Source organism: Canis aureus, chromosome 12 (assembly GCF_053574225.1).
Source record: "Canis aureus isolate CA01 chromosome 12, VMU_Caureus_v.1.0, whole genome shotgun sequence".
NCBI classification, from domain to species: Eukaryota; Metazoa; Chordata; class Mammalia; order Carnivora; family Canidae; genus Canis; species Canis aureus.
This window is the reverse complement of record NC_135622.1, coordinates 53,539,503-53,552,609: the sequence shown is the minus strand read 5'-3', so window position 1 is coordinate 53,552,609 and position 13,107 is coordinate 53,539,503. Positions and strand designations below refer to the sequence as shown.

Sequence of the window (13,107 nt, the reverse complement as noted above, 5' to 3'; positions counted from 1 at the left end):
GAAGTTAGAATGAAGTCATAGTGTCTGAATAATAGTTGTGATCTCTAAGACATACACACAGGAATGACACGCTCCACAGTCCATGGGATGATAATTTCAATTTATTTTGTTCCTTTTTTCATTACCCTTCCTCCAACTACCACCCACCCCCCAACTTCCCGCCCTGGAATAAGCGAGAAAACGGAAGGCTGACTACTTATGCCAAGCCAACTGCTGTGCCAGGTGTTGGGCTTTTAGAAAGATTATTTAATTAAATTATCCAAACAACTCTGCATGAGTCACGTTATCATCCCAGGTGAGACAACGGATGCAACGACTAGCGACGTATGTCGCTGCACCACACTTACGTGGTTCGTGTTGTGGTTGGACTTCAAGCCCGGGGCTCATGATGCCAAAACCCAGACTCCTTCTCCTGTCATATCTGCCAGAAAATGAGGACTGATCAGTGGCCAGAGAGGTCAAGTATGGTTACCAGCAGCATATGCAGGCGTAGGTGTACGTATGTCTCTGTGTGTGCGTGTATGCACGTGTGCATATATGTGCTCGTGTGTGTATGTGTGTTTGTATGTGTATTTTTGTATGTGCATGAGAGTATATGTATGTGTGCACATGCGTGGTGTGCGTGTGTGTGCCTGTATGTGTGTATGTATGTGCATGTGTGTGGGGGGGGAAGTGGCTGGTGTACAAGAAGCTAAAGCATTAAAGAGAAAACAAAAGTTAGGATAAAATACGCTGAGAGACATTACTTGGGATGTGACAATAAAATCTAGATGAAAAAGTAAAATAAGGGCAGCCCAGGTGGCTCAGCGGTTTAGTGCTGTCTTCAGCCCGGGGTGTGATCCTGGAGACCCGGTCCCATGTCGGGCTCCCTGCATGGAGCCTGTTTCTCCCACTGCCTGTGTCTCTGCCTCTTTCTCTGTGTGTGTGTGTGTGACTCTCATGAGTGAATAAATAAAATCTTAAAAAAAAAGAAAAAAGTAAAATAAATAATACAGCGAACAGAGAAGTGGGCACGAAAATGTATGTAATGCTTGATTTAGCAACAGTTCTCATTGGACTCCTTTACCGTGGAAAGGATCTAAAAGTGAGGTTCTATGCCTACAACAGCACCGAAGAATGCACATGTGCAGAACTCACCACGTTTCTGGAATCAACAAATGCTATTTTAATGTGATAACATTCCCTTTTGGAGGAAAATAAGCCCTTGTGATTAGTCAACGCAGTGTCCGTGGGTACATGATGGTAGGAGCCATGTGCTTCCCCGGCTGGCTGGAGCCCGGCTGACGCTTGTGGGGTCCCCTCTCCTATGGGATCTGTGGGATGCAAAGCAGAGGAGATGCCACCCAGGCCCCCAGCTCCCCTCCTATGTGGCATTATTTAGAATGTCATCTACCAATTGGTTGAGACCTCCTTGGGGCCCTAGGACCTCACATCATGACGTCTACATTCTCAAGTCATCGGGGGTGATGGAAAGAGCTAGTTATTCCACAGGCTGAAGGACCAGGTTTGAAATCCCTGACATATATGCTTGGTGTGACCATAAATCCCTCGGCTTCCCCGAGGAAGAGGAAGTTAGGGCCACGTGTGCATGTGCATCGTACATCCGTCTGTACGACGCGGACAGTAGTCCCTTCAGTGGCGGAGAGCTTCCATGGAGGGCGATGGGAATCAGGTGTCTGGTGACCTCATCGAACGTCAGCTGTCTCTCGCCTTTGAACACGTCGTGTCAGCATCTTGCCAGAATTTGAAAATTTCGAGTGAAAGATGTCCCTGCGTTCCTGCCCTTCTTACCAGGTACGAAGAACACAGCAAACGGTCTAGCGGTTCCTCAAACAAGATCACCATGTGACTCGCCCCTTCTACTCTGAGGTCTGCACCCAAAGAATTGAAAACAGGTGTTCAGACAAAAACCTGTACAATTCACAGCAGCACCACACGCAATACCTAAAAGGTAGGAGCAACGCAAATGTCGGGACGCTGAGGAACCACTCAGCAGAATGCGGAGTGTCCAGAGATGGACTAACATTCAGCCGTAGGACAAAGTGGAAGTAGTGACATGCGCTCCAACACGGACCTTGAGAACATGCTAGACGAAAAGGGAGGAACACAGAGGTCCCATATCGTGTGATTCCATTTATGGAAAATGCGCCAGCACAGCGGGACCCGCAGAGGCAGTGAGCAGATCAGTGAGGGTCGGGGCCGGCCAGGAGGAAGGAAGTGGGGGCTGAGGACAAGGTTTCCTTTTGGGGTCATGAAAACGTTCTGGACGTAGATGGTGGTGGTGGTCGGACAACATGAAAACCACGTTCACATGGTTAAAATGGCACATTTTGTGTTACGTGCATTTATATCGCCCTATTAATAACAAACCAAAAAGAGAAAAAAAAAAAAAGGATAGAGCCACGAGGGGTTCTATAACACGCCATTGTCATGCTGGTGAAAGCTGTTTTTTGAGATCCAGATGGAGCCTTCTCAGAGGGCACATCACCGTGTAAAGACGTCTTTCCTCACGGCTGGGCCTCGAACCCGCTCTGGGCCGAGACCCCTGTGCCCGAGGCCCGCGGCGCCCCGCGCCTGTGTGCATCCGCCTGCCCACCCGTAGGGTCTCCCCGCTGCTAGACAAAGACCCTTTCTTTCCCCGTGGTCAGGAGGAGCCGAGGGGGCACAGTGGATGCATAAACATGGGCAGGAAGGCAGGCCGCCTGAAAGCTTCCAAAAGCCCCTTTCTGACAAATGAAAAATGTTGGTGACTTCGAGTCACAGGCCAGGCTTTTAACAACCCTCGGCGTATTTATTTAACCCAGTAAATATGTTTATTAGCAAGGCCGCCTCCTTTGTAGAGCAGGTAATGGATTCCCCATCTGGTTCTGCTTTGCAGACCGGGGCACGGCGGCCAACACCTAGCCTCCCCCAGCCTGGGCGGTGGAGGCCTGGCCGCCTTGCCTCCTGGAGGCCCCGGCCCCTCCGTGTGCGTAATTACAGCCGCTCCCAGAGAGGAGGAAATCCCCGGGCTGCGGCCCTAACTAGCCCGGGCCTTCCACCCCCAAAGGCCGTGTCTCGGAGGGGGGAAGAGAGGGGTCATAAAGCTTTCACGTTATTAACTTTTTCTTTCTGAAAAGAAGCCTGAAAAATACCATCGCACCACATTAAAGGCGTTACGTGAGCGCGGCCTCTGCCTAATGAGAGCCTCGGACCCCGGGCCACATGCGAGCCTTCGAGGGCCCCTGTCAGCGGAAACTTGACGCGGTGCCAGCCCTGAGGGCAGGGGCGTGGGGGGGGCGCAGGGTTCGGGCGGAGGTTTGCACCTGACCCCGGGGACCTGGAGCGGTGGGGTGCCACCAGGGGCTGCGCCCTCACCGCCCTGGGAGGGCTCCTTCCCCCCCCGGGGGGCCTTAGGACGTCCTGCAGGAGGTGACAGGGAGGCAGGCTGCTGCCATCGGAATGGCTAGGGTCAGAACAGGTGTGGGAAATGCTGAGCAGGGAGGCTAAAGGTGTGATAGAGCCCTCTCTGGGCCAAGCCCCCCCAGAACCCCCCCCCAGATAGCAGGGCGTAGGGCCCGGGGCCCAGGACTCAACCGCACCATGGCTAGGGATGCCCCCCACAGTCCTCTCCCCAGTCCCACCCGTAGATTCCCAGCCAACAGAAGGGTTTGTGACTTTTAATGTGCTTGGATGTGTTGACAATGGGTGAAATCGTCTCCCTGGGCATTGCAGCCGAGGTCTGTGTGGGTGCAGGTACGTGTAGGGCAGCGGAGAGAAGGGGGCTGGAGCAGTGACAACCAGCTTTGGCCTCAGAGCTCATCCTGCACGTCTCATGACCTTGAGTGGGTCTCTGCTCTCAGGCTCTTAGGGCCTGATGGGTTGACTCTGAGCTCCCTCGTCCACGCTTGCGAGGCCATGTGCTGAGGAGGGCGTGGGGGCCAGCAGGGGTCTGCAGCCAGGGCAGGTGGAGAGCACCTGCCCCTTCCCCCCTATCCCCACTGGCCTAAGGACTCACCTATCATGGGGTGAGGAGAAAAGCAGGCAAAGCCTTGGGTCTGGAGAAAGAAGAGCCCCCCGCCCGGGTCCTAGAATCCAGGGGTGGACAGCCTGCCGGGTCCAGGGAGATGTCAGCAGCCCGGCCCTCTGGAAGTGATTGCCTCCACTCTGAGCTCCTAGGCGTAGGGGACAACTGTCCTGTCTTCTTCCCGATCACAGTATTGACTTCATGGTCCCGCCAAAAAACAGGCCCCGGCGTGGAACTACTTGGTCCAGCTGTGCAGGTTGTGCACTGAGTGTCCCTGGGGGCACGCAGGGGCTTCAGGAGACCCTGATATCCGTGTGATGGAGCCCCGTGGGCTTGTGCCGTGTGAAAGCCCGCCCATCCCCTGGACTCCTGACGTGACAGCTGGCACAGCCTACTGTATACTCCGTGTAGACAGGGAGGTGGAGGCCCAGGGAAGTCTGGTTCAACTGGTATTTAATTTGCCTTTGTGATTAATACAGCAATTTTTGCACATTTTATCTCGCTTGATTGTCTTTGTGGGAGCAGGTGGGCGTTAACAACTCTATCTTACATGTGGGTGAAGGAGGACCATACAGGGGAAGGGACCGGCCCCGCTGTTCGGATCCGAGCACGGCCATCGCAGGGCCAGGACGTGGGGCGGCCAATGGCTTGTCCAGGGCCCTGGCCACAGGACTGTGGGCTGCCCGTGACGCTGCCCACTCATCCTCTGTCCTTTGCAGGGGAAGGATCCTCAGGCATCTCCGCCTCTTCAGCACCTGCGTGTCCCTGGGAGGGAGCCGCTTGCATCAGCCTCGACTCTGGGTTCGGTTTCCAACTCTGCTGGCTCATTGCCCGTGAGCAAGCTACTTCCCTCCGTCCGTCCTTCCTTCATTCGCTCATTCAGTAACTATTTATTGGGTGCCTACTGTGTACCAGGCATGCGTCAAGCCCTGGGGATGCCCAAGTAAACAGCACGCACACACGCACACACACATCCCTGCACTAAGTGCTCCATCACCATCAGCTACACCCTCTGGGCTTGACCTCCCCCTGCCCGTTCTCCTGGTGCTTTGTAGGCGCAGTGACCTCTCCCCAGGGATCAGAGGAGGAGGTCAAGCTCCCTCTCTGGGCAGCCTCAGCCCTTGGGAGCCAGTGAGGGAGGCATGGGAAAATTACCCATTCATCCCTGTGCTCCCATTTCCTGGCCTGGGGTGGCTGAGCATTGTCATGCTTGAGCTGGTGATAATATATTCCATCACACAGTGCTCGTAACATTAACATCCGTGCTTGTCTTGGTGAATGATTTTCCCTGATACACAGAGCATTTCCTGTACCAGGCACCGTGCGCTGTTTATTTATAGGGTCCCTAAAGGAAGGGAGATGCCAGTTTCCTCGTATGTGAAGTGGGGGTGGAGGGTGGAGCTGCTTGGAACAGTCCTGTGTCCACAGGAGGGACTGCAATCGTTCGATTAAACTGTCTATGTGAATGACCTCACCTAGTGCTCGGGGCCTAGCAGGCAATCAGGAAAAAAAAAAAAAAAAGCCACCTATTTTTATGTTTAGTATTATTGGAGACATCAAATTCCACACAAGGAGGGAACATGTCTTTGCTTGCCAAAGATCAAGATGCCTGCAGCCTCTGCTCCGTCATTATTTCAGGGGGGTCCCTACCAGGTAAGTGCCACAAGGGAAAGGTTTGGCCGGCTCGGCCTGAACCTCCCGCTGCCTCTGCGTGGCACAGTCACAGCACTTTGCAGCCCCTCACGGGTCGGCATCAGCCTCTGTCTCCTCCAGAAACTTCCCTGACACTTGAAAGGAGGAAATCGGAACAGGCACGCCGGGCTTCTGGGCTGGGATTCTGCGAGGCCGCAGCTGTTGGCGTGCTTGCCCATCAAAGGCTGCGTGTTGGGACAGTGGAGGGCGGGAGGGGAGAGGAATTTGCGGGTATCAGGGAACAGGTAAGTGCGCAGAATGGTCCTCAGACGTGCTCGGGAAGAGAAAAGACAGGAGCAAAGTCTGCTCGTGCTTAGAGGGGATCTGAGTCACTGCAGACGTGATGGTGATGCTTCTGGAAACATTAAAGGGGCTTTTGTTTTCACTCTCCAGGGCACTCAGGGAGTGATGGAGCTTCACGCCACGGCAAAGCGACAGTGAGCTTTTAGGGATTGTCGTCCTATTATAGTCGAGGAGCTGAGGCTCAGACCTGTTGGAAGTGAGGACCATGGAGTTAAATGACGTGAGTTCAAATCCCAGCTCCGCCTCGTACTAGCTACAGATCACTCTGGGGGAAGTTACTCATTCTCTGTACATCAGTTTCCCCCATCTGGAATATGGGGCTGATAAAATACTACCAGGTGGCTGGAAAATGCTTAGAAGAGTGCCTGGCACCCAAACCAGCGCGAGGTGAACGTTGGCGATGATGGTGACGAGCTTACGGTCTCATCACTGGAGAAAAGCAGACTCAGGCTCTGAACCCGAGTGGCCCAGGCCTGTGCTCTTTCCACGAACCCTACGCTGCCTTATACTTAGGGAAAGGCACTGAAGAATATTAAGCAGAAATATGTCATACTAACACGAAGCCAGAGTATTAAGAGACAATTTGCTTTACCACTAGTGGCTGAGGGGATGCACCAGTGGCCAGTCGGGAGAAAATCTGGGGTAGTGACCCTTGATCAAGGCCTTAAGCTCATTTGAAATTAAAACCGCTACTGTGACAAAAGCCTTAACATTATCTGAAAAACCCCACGATAGCTTCTCAGCTCATAGTACCCTTTACTAAGATTATTATTATGTTTTTTAGGGGTGGTTTCCTGAGCTCACTTTCCCGTGCCTCTGCGGTGCTCATTCTGTTCCCTGTGCCTGGAATGCCTCTTTATCTCCGAGTCCTGCCTACCCTTCAAGATTCAGCTCAAGCCCCACCTTCTCCAGGAAGACTTCCCTGACCACCTGGCCCACAGGGTTGGTCTCCCCCCCTGCATCTGGGTGCTCACTGGGCCAGGAGCACGCAGACCTGTGAAATGTGAATCTTTTACACCGACATAGAAGTCCTTTTCTGGAAACTAGACTGTAAGCTCCTCGGGACTGGTGTCCTGCCCTGAGTCTCTTTGTATTTTTTCTTCTCACTTTTGACTATGGATTACTGATTTTTTTTTTTAAGATTTTATTTATCCATGAGAAACAGAGAGAGAGGCAGAGATATAGGCTGAGGGAGAAGCAAGCTCTGTAAGGGGAGCCTGATGCAGGACTTGATCCCAGGACCCCGGGATCACAGCCTGAGCTGAAGGCAGATGCTCAACCACTGAGCCACCCAGGTGTCCTGGATTATTGAATTTTTACAAGCTTACACACTCATGCTCACTGAGGTCTGGAGCCCTGGAATGACATTCTGTTTTTGCTGTTTTGGTTACAGCATCTTATCCCACTGCCCGGCTCTAGTAGACATGTATTCAGTCAGTTTTTCTTCCATTAAACAGACATGTGCTCAAGACCCACCAGGTGCAGACTCTAGGTGACTAGAGATGAAGTAACCAGGTTCATGGGGGGAACGGGGTGTGTAGCAGGGAAAACCAGATATGAACACAAGTAACTCCAGCCTGCTAGGTGGTGGGATGGAGGTAGGTGTTCGGGAATAGCACAAGCTGCCTGAGGGATGTGACCTGCCTCTAGAGTCAGTGTGAATGCGTTATCAGAAAAGTGGAGAAGGATGCTTGCTTGGGTACAGGGGACAAACAGCAGGCTTCGAGGAGCTTAATAGGATTGGGGGATGATTAGCCGGAGGATGTGGCCAGAGAAAGAACTGGCTGGAGAGAGCCAGGAGAGGAAGGCCTTGAGGAAGCTCCCCTAACTCGGTGTTGGGCCAGTTTTCAGGATTTTTGGCAGGGTGTGTAATCTGTCGATCTGAGATGATAGACAGGGAAGCCTCTGTGGGTGACAGTGACCTAAATGTCAGTGAATCGGGGGGCTGGTGAAATACCCGCCAGGCAATGACCGAGGTGTGTAATATGGCCAACCCCAAATGGTCTGGATTTGCAAGGGCTATTTCTGTCCTGTCTGGGAGCGAGCCTGAATCTCTGTGCCACTTCCCTCCTCCCGGGAAGCTGTCTGTCCTGTGAGCTGGCAAGTCCCATGTTTTTGTGCCTGAAAAACCCTGCTCTCGTCCACCACAGGCGGCTCATAGCTTTCAGCAGAGGATTACTTAGAATAACAAGTTAATGACTGTCCTTAGATCAGGCGAGGCTTGCTGGAAGAAGCAGGCATGCCCAGAGTTCATTTCACTCCAGTCTGGTGGGGGTGGGCTGAGAAAACACGTTGCAAATTCCATTCTAGGAAAAAAAAAAAAAGAAAAGAATTCTTCACCCAGTCAAAGCAGCAATTTAGAAGGAGCGTGCGGGAACGGGGCGTCATTTAAAAATATAAAAGCAACTGTAACCCTCTTCTGAGTGTGGCAGGGCAAGGGAGGCAGACCTACCTGGGGAGATGGGGAGTGGGCTCTCGGCCGTGCTGTTCTTGGGGTCAACTGATGCGGCCCCCACCTCCCGCAGGAAACAGCTGGGGGCTCGCGTGTGATGTGGCATGGGGAGACAGGGATAGGCAAGGGGGAGGGGAGGGGGCAGGGGGAGGGCAGAGGTGAGGCTCTGCTGGCTCTCCTCCATCAACACCGGAGACCACCAACAGGCCCGAGCTTCTGCTCTGCTCCCCACTGCTAGCGGCAGGCCAGCCCATTCGATGCTCTTCTAGAAGCGTTGAAGGTGTCTATGCTCACTTGTTCGCTCACTCAATAAACATCTGATGTCCTGAGCCTATGAGAACACCCGATGACACACAACCTCTTTGCCAAATGCTAACTCTGTAACCTGTGAAGTCTGTTAAGGCGCCAGTGGCTGTGAACAAATCTCTGGGAAGAGACACAACGAATGTGCGTGTGGCGGGAATTACAGCGTGTCCCCGTCTTAGAAGAGCTCCAGGGCACTGAGGCTGGTGTTCTAGAAGCTGGAAGCGATGCCCGAAGCCCTGAAGGATAGACATATGTGCAAGGTGGAAGGAGGACAGCACAGAAAAGCAACGTATGCTTACCACGAGCAGGGCCTTAATACACACCACGCACCGCTTCTGATCTTTAAACCAATCCAGGTAGTTCTTGCTTGGGGGAGGAGGTGGGCCGAGATATCAGACCCCTTTCCGTGCATTGCAAATAGAGTATTTTTACCCCGAAATGGCTCACTAGTATTTTGTTTTGTAGCTCTATGATTTTATTAGCACAAACACCATATGCACATCAGCTGTGTGTCTATTCATTTTCTTCGCTGCGCAGCGAGGCATTGGGATTGGTGACCTCGATGGCCAGCTGGGCTGCTCTTCCCGCAGAGGTCCTGCAGTTCTTGGAGAAGACATTGTGAGCGATCTCCGCACAGTGAGACTTGTTGTTGCACATCAGCAGTACTTTTAGCTCCTTGCCATTGTGGGTGAGGAGCTTCTGGAAGCCACTGGGCAGCATGGCCTTTGTCTTCTCATGGCTCATGTAACCAATGTTGGGCATCAAGATCGGGCCCTTGAAACTTCCGCACACCCTATCATCAATGCCTCTGGGTTCCCGCCAGTTGTGCTTCATTTTGACACATCGGATCTGATGGTGCCGGATGAACTTCTTGGTCCCATTTTAAAGATCTTGGGCTTCCCCAGAGGTCTGAGGGCGGTCACGATGCCGAATGAGAGACGGCTGCTACCTCTGCAGGCAGTGCGGGGGGTGAGAGGGGAAGCCCACTCTTTCTAAACAGAACTCAGCAGAGGCTTGGAGAGGTTAATTTGACTAACTTGAAGCTGGTAAGTGGCAGAGTTGCGACTTGACCCCATGGGTCTGACTGTGGCCCATGGGTCTCTCCGCTGCTCCCCCCGGGACTGAGCTGGGGGCAGCTCTGGGGAACAGAGGAGCGGCAGCCGGGAGCACGTCCAGGCGCAGCGGAAGGCCTGCAGAGGAGCTTGCCGGGGATGCAGTAGGAAATGGGGATTTCCAGGCCCCTCTGGAAAGGAAGGTTTCACCAAAGTGTGGGCTCCGGCTCCCCGAGGCCCCTGAGGCCCCCATCCTTCCTCCTTGGCCTGGCTGGAGACTCTGGCTCTGAAACCGGAAGTTCCTGAGGGATGAGAGTCCGGAATAGTGTGCTGGGAGTTGTATACAGGAAGAGGAAAACACAGGTAGAACTGGAAATGGTATAAACACATGACTCAATGCTTTCCCTGGTCTCGCGGCTGGCTTGGCCTGTCGGCTGGGGAGGCCTCAGCCTTCTGGGGTCTCAGCTTCCGAGAAGAATCCCTGAGACGCTCTCTCCCACCGGAGATCTAGTTCTGAGGCCCATCCAGCCTGGGAGGCTGGAGCATCGTCTTTACGGATGGAGAGAATCTGTTAAGGGGCCCCAGTGGAGCGGCAAGCATGCTGGCTTTGAAGTCAAGGATCTCCGGGCTTGAATCACAGCTCATTCCTTTACTGGCTGTGTGACCTTGCGCAAGTTGCCTAACAGCTCTGGGCCTCAGTTGTCTCATTGCTTACAGAGTAACGAGATAACAATACTCCTGGGAGGAGTAACAAGGTAACAATAATATAGATGCTTAAGCCATAGTGGTTACCTTTCACAGCACACAGTAGAGGCTTAATAAGTGCACTTGGTAGAAGCTAGCTTCCAAGGTGGCCCCAAAGATCTTTGCTTCTCACTATTCACTGGCCCCCTCTGAGCAATAGAATATGGCGGAAGTGATGGTGTGTGACCTCTGAGCTGAGGTCATGCAAGAATCGCAGGCTCTGCTGCGGTCTCTGGAATCATTTACTTGAGGAAGGCCGGTGCCAGGCCATGAGGACACTCAAGAGGCCTGGTGAAGGGGGCCTGGTGGAGGGCCTGCATGCAGGCTGGCTGAGGCCTGTGACCGACTCACCAGGCATGTGGGGGAGCAGCCCTCGCAGGGTCTCCCAGTCCCTTATGACAGCAGCTCCAGCTGGCATCTGACCATAACCTCATGAGAGGGTTCCCCAGTCCAAACACTCTAGAACTCAAACTCCTGGAAACCATGAGAGACATGAAAGGACTGTGGCCACAAAACTTTGATGTGACTTATTACACAGCAATAGCCACTCGTGCAAGGGGCCATCCCTCTGCCCTCACCCCACATTCTTTGTCTCTGTTGGCTTCCTGGGTTGCTGGGAACTACCCTCAGGGCAAGCCCACAGCCCAGTAGACAGCCTCTCGTGGCTCCCACTACCTAGGCTCCCCGGAACTTGATTGTATTCACTATGCTGCCATCTTGTTGACCCACACCCACGTTCTCTACCTGCTTCGTGTCCTTCAGCCTCTCTAGCAGCCTCTTATCAGCTACTTCATTGGTAGAGGGGAGGCTGCCAGTGGGGCCTGGCTTAGTCATCTCCTCTGTACTCCCCTACAAGTGTATTTCCCTCCAAGTCCATTCTTTCTGACCTAGCACACAGATCTGATCATGCATTGGCCAACTTGCAATCTCTCCACAGCCCCCCAGGGCACCAGGATACAACCTCAGTGTCTGTCTGGTGGTAAGGAGCCATGTCTCCCATGCCTCCTTCCCTGCATCTTATCGTCCAGTTCTTCCACTGTGCTTCAGCTTGCTTGAGAAATAGTTTCACTTGACATCATTGTTTTGAAAGATTTCGAGAGATGGAAACTAAAGGGTTGAGCCGGGCATCCCAGGGGCCCTGTGTCAGAGAAGGTCATCCCCTCACTAATCAAGAAATGCCTTTTGTGCTACAGGGAGGAAGCTTGGAAATGATCCTCTAGGTAGTAGCCTCCAACAAGGGTTTTGGAACCAGAGGAAGAGCACAGAGAGGTGAATAATGAGAATATCATGGCTTATTTCACTGATGATTATAACAAAGTGCTGGCAAACAGATCTTTAAACACTTCCCTCTGCACTTGCACTAACTAGTAAAGCCACTTCGGTGGCCTCTTCCTTACAGAGGTCAGGAAGACCTTTGTGTTGACCTTCTCTGAGCAACCATGGACATGCACAGTGAAGACTGTTCCAGCAGGTCTGCAGTGAATCTGATCACGTTGAAAGCATTGGGAGAAATTGTTGGAACTTCCACCAGCCAGCCACAGACTTTGGTCCCTGGGGAGGCAGGATGAGCAAGACAGATAAGAATCCAGCCCTGGGGAGGTCTTGAGAAGTCCCAGTGTGTCTCAGAGCCTCAGTGCTTCCAGTTATAAAATGGGGATGATGAGGCCTGCCCCATGGAGGGTGCATGACGTACTGTATATAAAGCAATTGGAATAGAGCGAGAGCCAGTAAGTGCTACTTAACATCAATCCCCATACCAAAGTGACAGCTGGAGGCAGAGAAAAAACCCATACACACAACATCAAAAAAAAAAAAAAATTCCTTTTGGAAAAAAAAAAAAGAGAGAGAGAGAGAGAGAGAAGAGACAGGAGCAATGGAGAGGAAGAAAGGAATTAGTGCTGTCAACAGCAGGCCAGTTTGTCTTAAAACCTTTCAAATTGTGGAAAGAACTGAGCAATGTATTTCCTGGGGCAGGAGGCAGTGGGCTGGGGGGCTGTGCACCCCCTCCCCCAGGTGGCCTGCTCAGCATTCCAGAGGGAGGGGCGCCTGGTGTTTGGGAAGCCTTCACAAAGAGGTGGGCCAGTGGCCACAGACTGCAGCCCCACCGGGGCAAGGCAGGGGGGCCGGGGAAGCAGGGGGCAGAAGGGGTGAGGGAGCTGGACGTGTTGCTGTGTGGGTGGACTTGGAACCCACTATGTGAAGTGAAGGAAGCCAGACACGAAAGACCACGTATTGCGTGTTGCCATTGATAGGAAATGTCCAGAATAGGTAAATCCACGGAGGCAGAAAGTAGATGAGTGGCTGTCTAGGCTGGGCGCTGGGGGTGGTTGGGGGGAGCTGGGGCAGTGAGTGTCAGTGGGTATGGCTTCTTTTCGGGGTGAGGAAAACAATCAACAACAGACTGCGGTGATGGTCGCACAACTCTGGGACTTCAGTAAAAGCCACTGAATCGTACGCTGTAAGTGGGTGACTTGTATGGGACGTGGATCCTATCTCAATAAGGCCGTTCTTGGAAAGCGGACGTCATGTGTGAAATGGGAATAAGAACCACA

General features: G+C 52.9%; 1 long non-coding RNA gene and 1 pseudogene across 1 annotated transcript; one reads left to right on the top strand and one right to left on the bottom strand.

Annotated features, from left to right (window-relative positions):
* The first annotated feature begins 5,416 nt into the window (after positions 1–5,416).
* Positions 5,417–8,551, top strand: LOC144324713 (uncharacterized). The gene is made up of 3 exons (XR_013390146.1): positions 5,417–5,659; positions 6,092–6,221; positions 6,786–8,551. It is a non-coding gene; the product is annotated as an uncharacterized LOC144324713 (long non-coding RNA).
* A 721-nt stretch (positions 8,552–9,272) lies between these two features.
* LOC144324561 (large ribosomal subunit protein eL32 pseudogene) lies at positions 9,273–9,593 on the bottom strand (annotated as a pseudogene).
* Between the last annotated feature and the right edge of the window lie 3,514 nt (positions 9,594–13,107).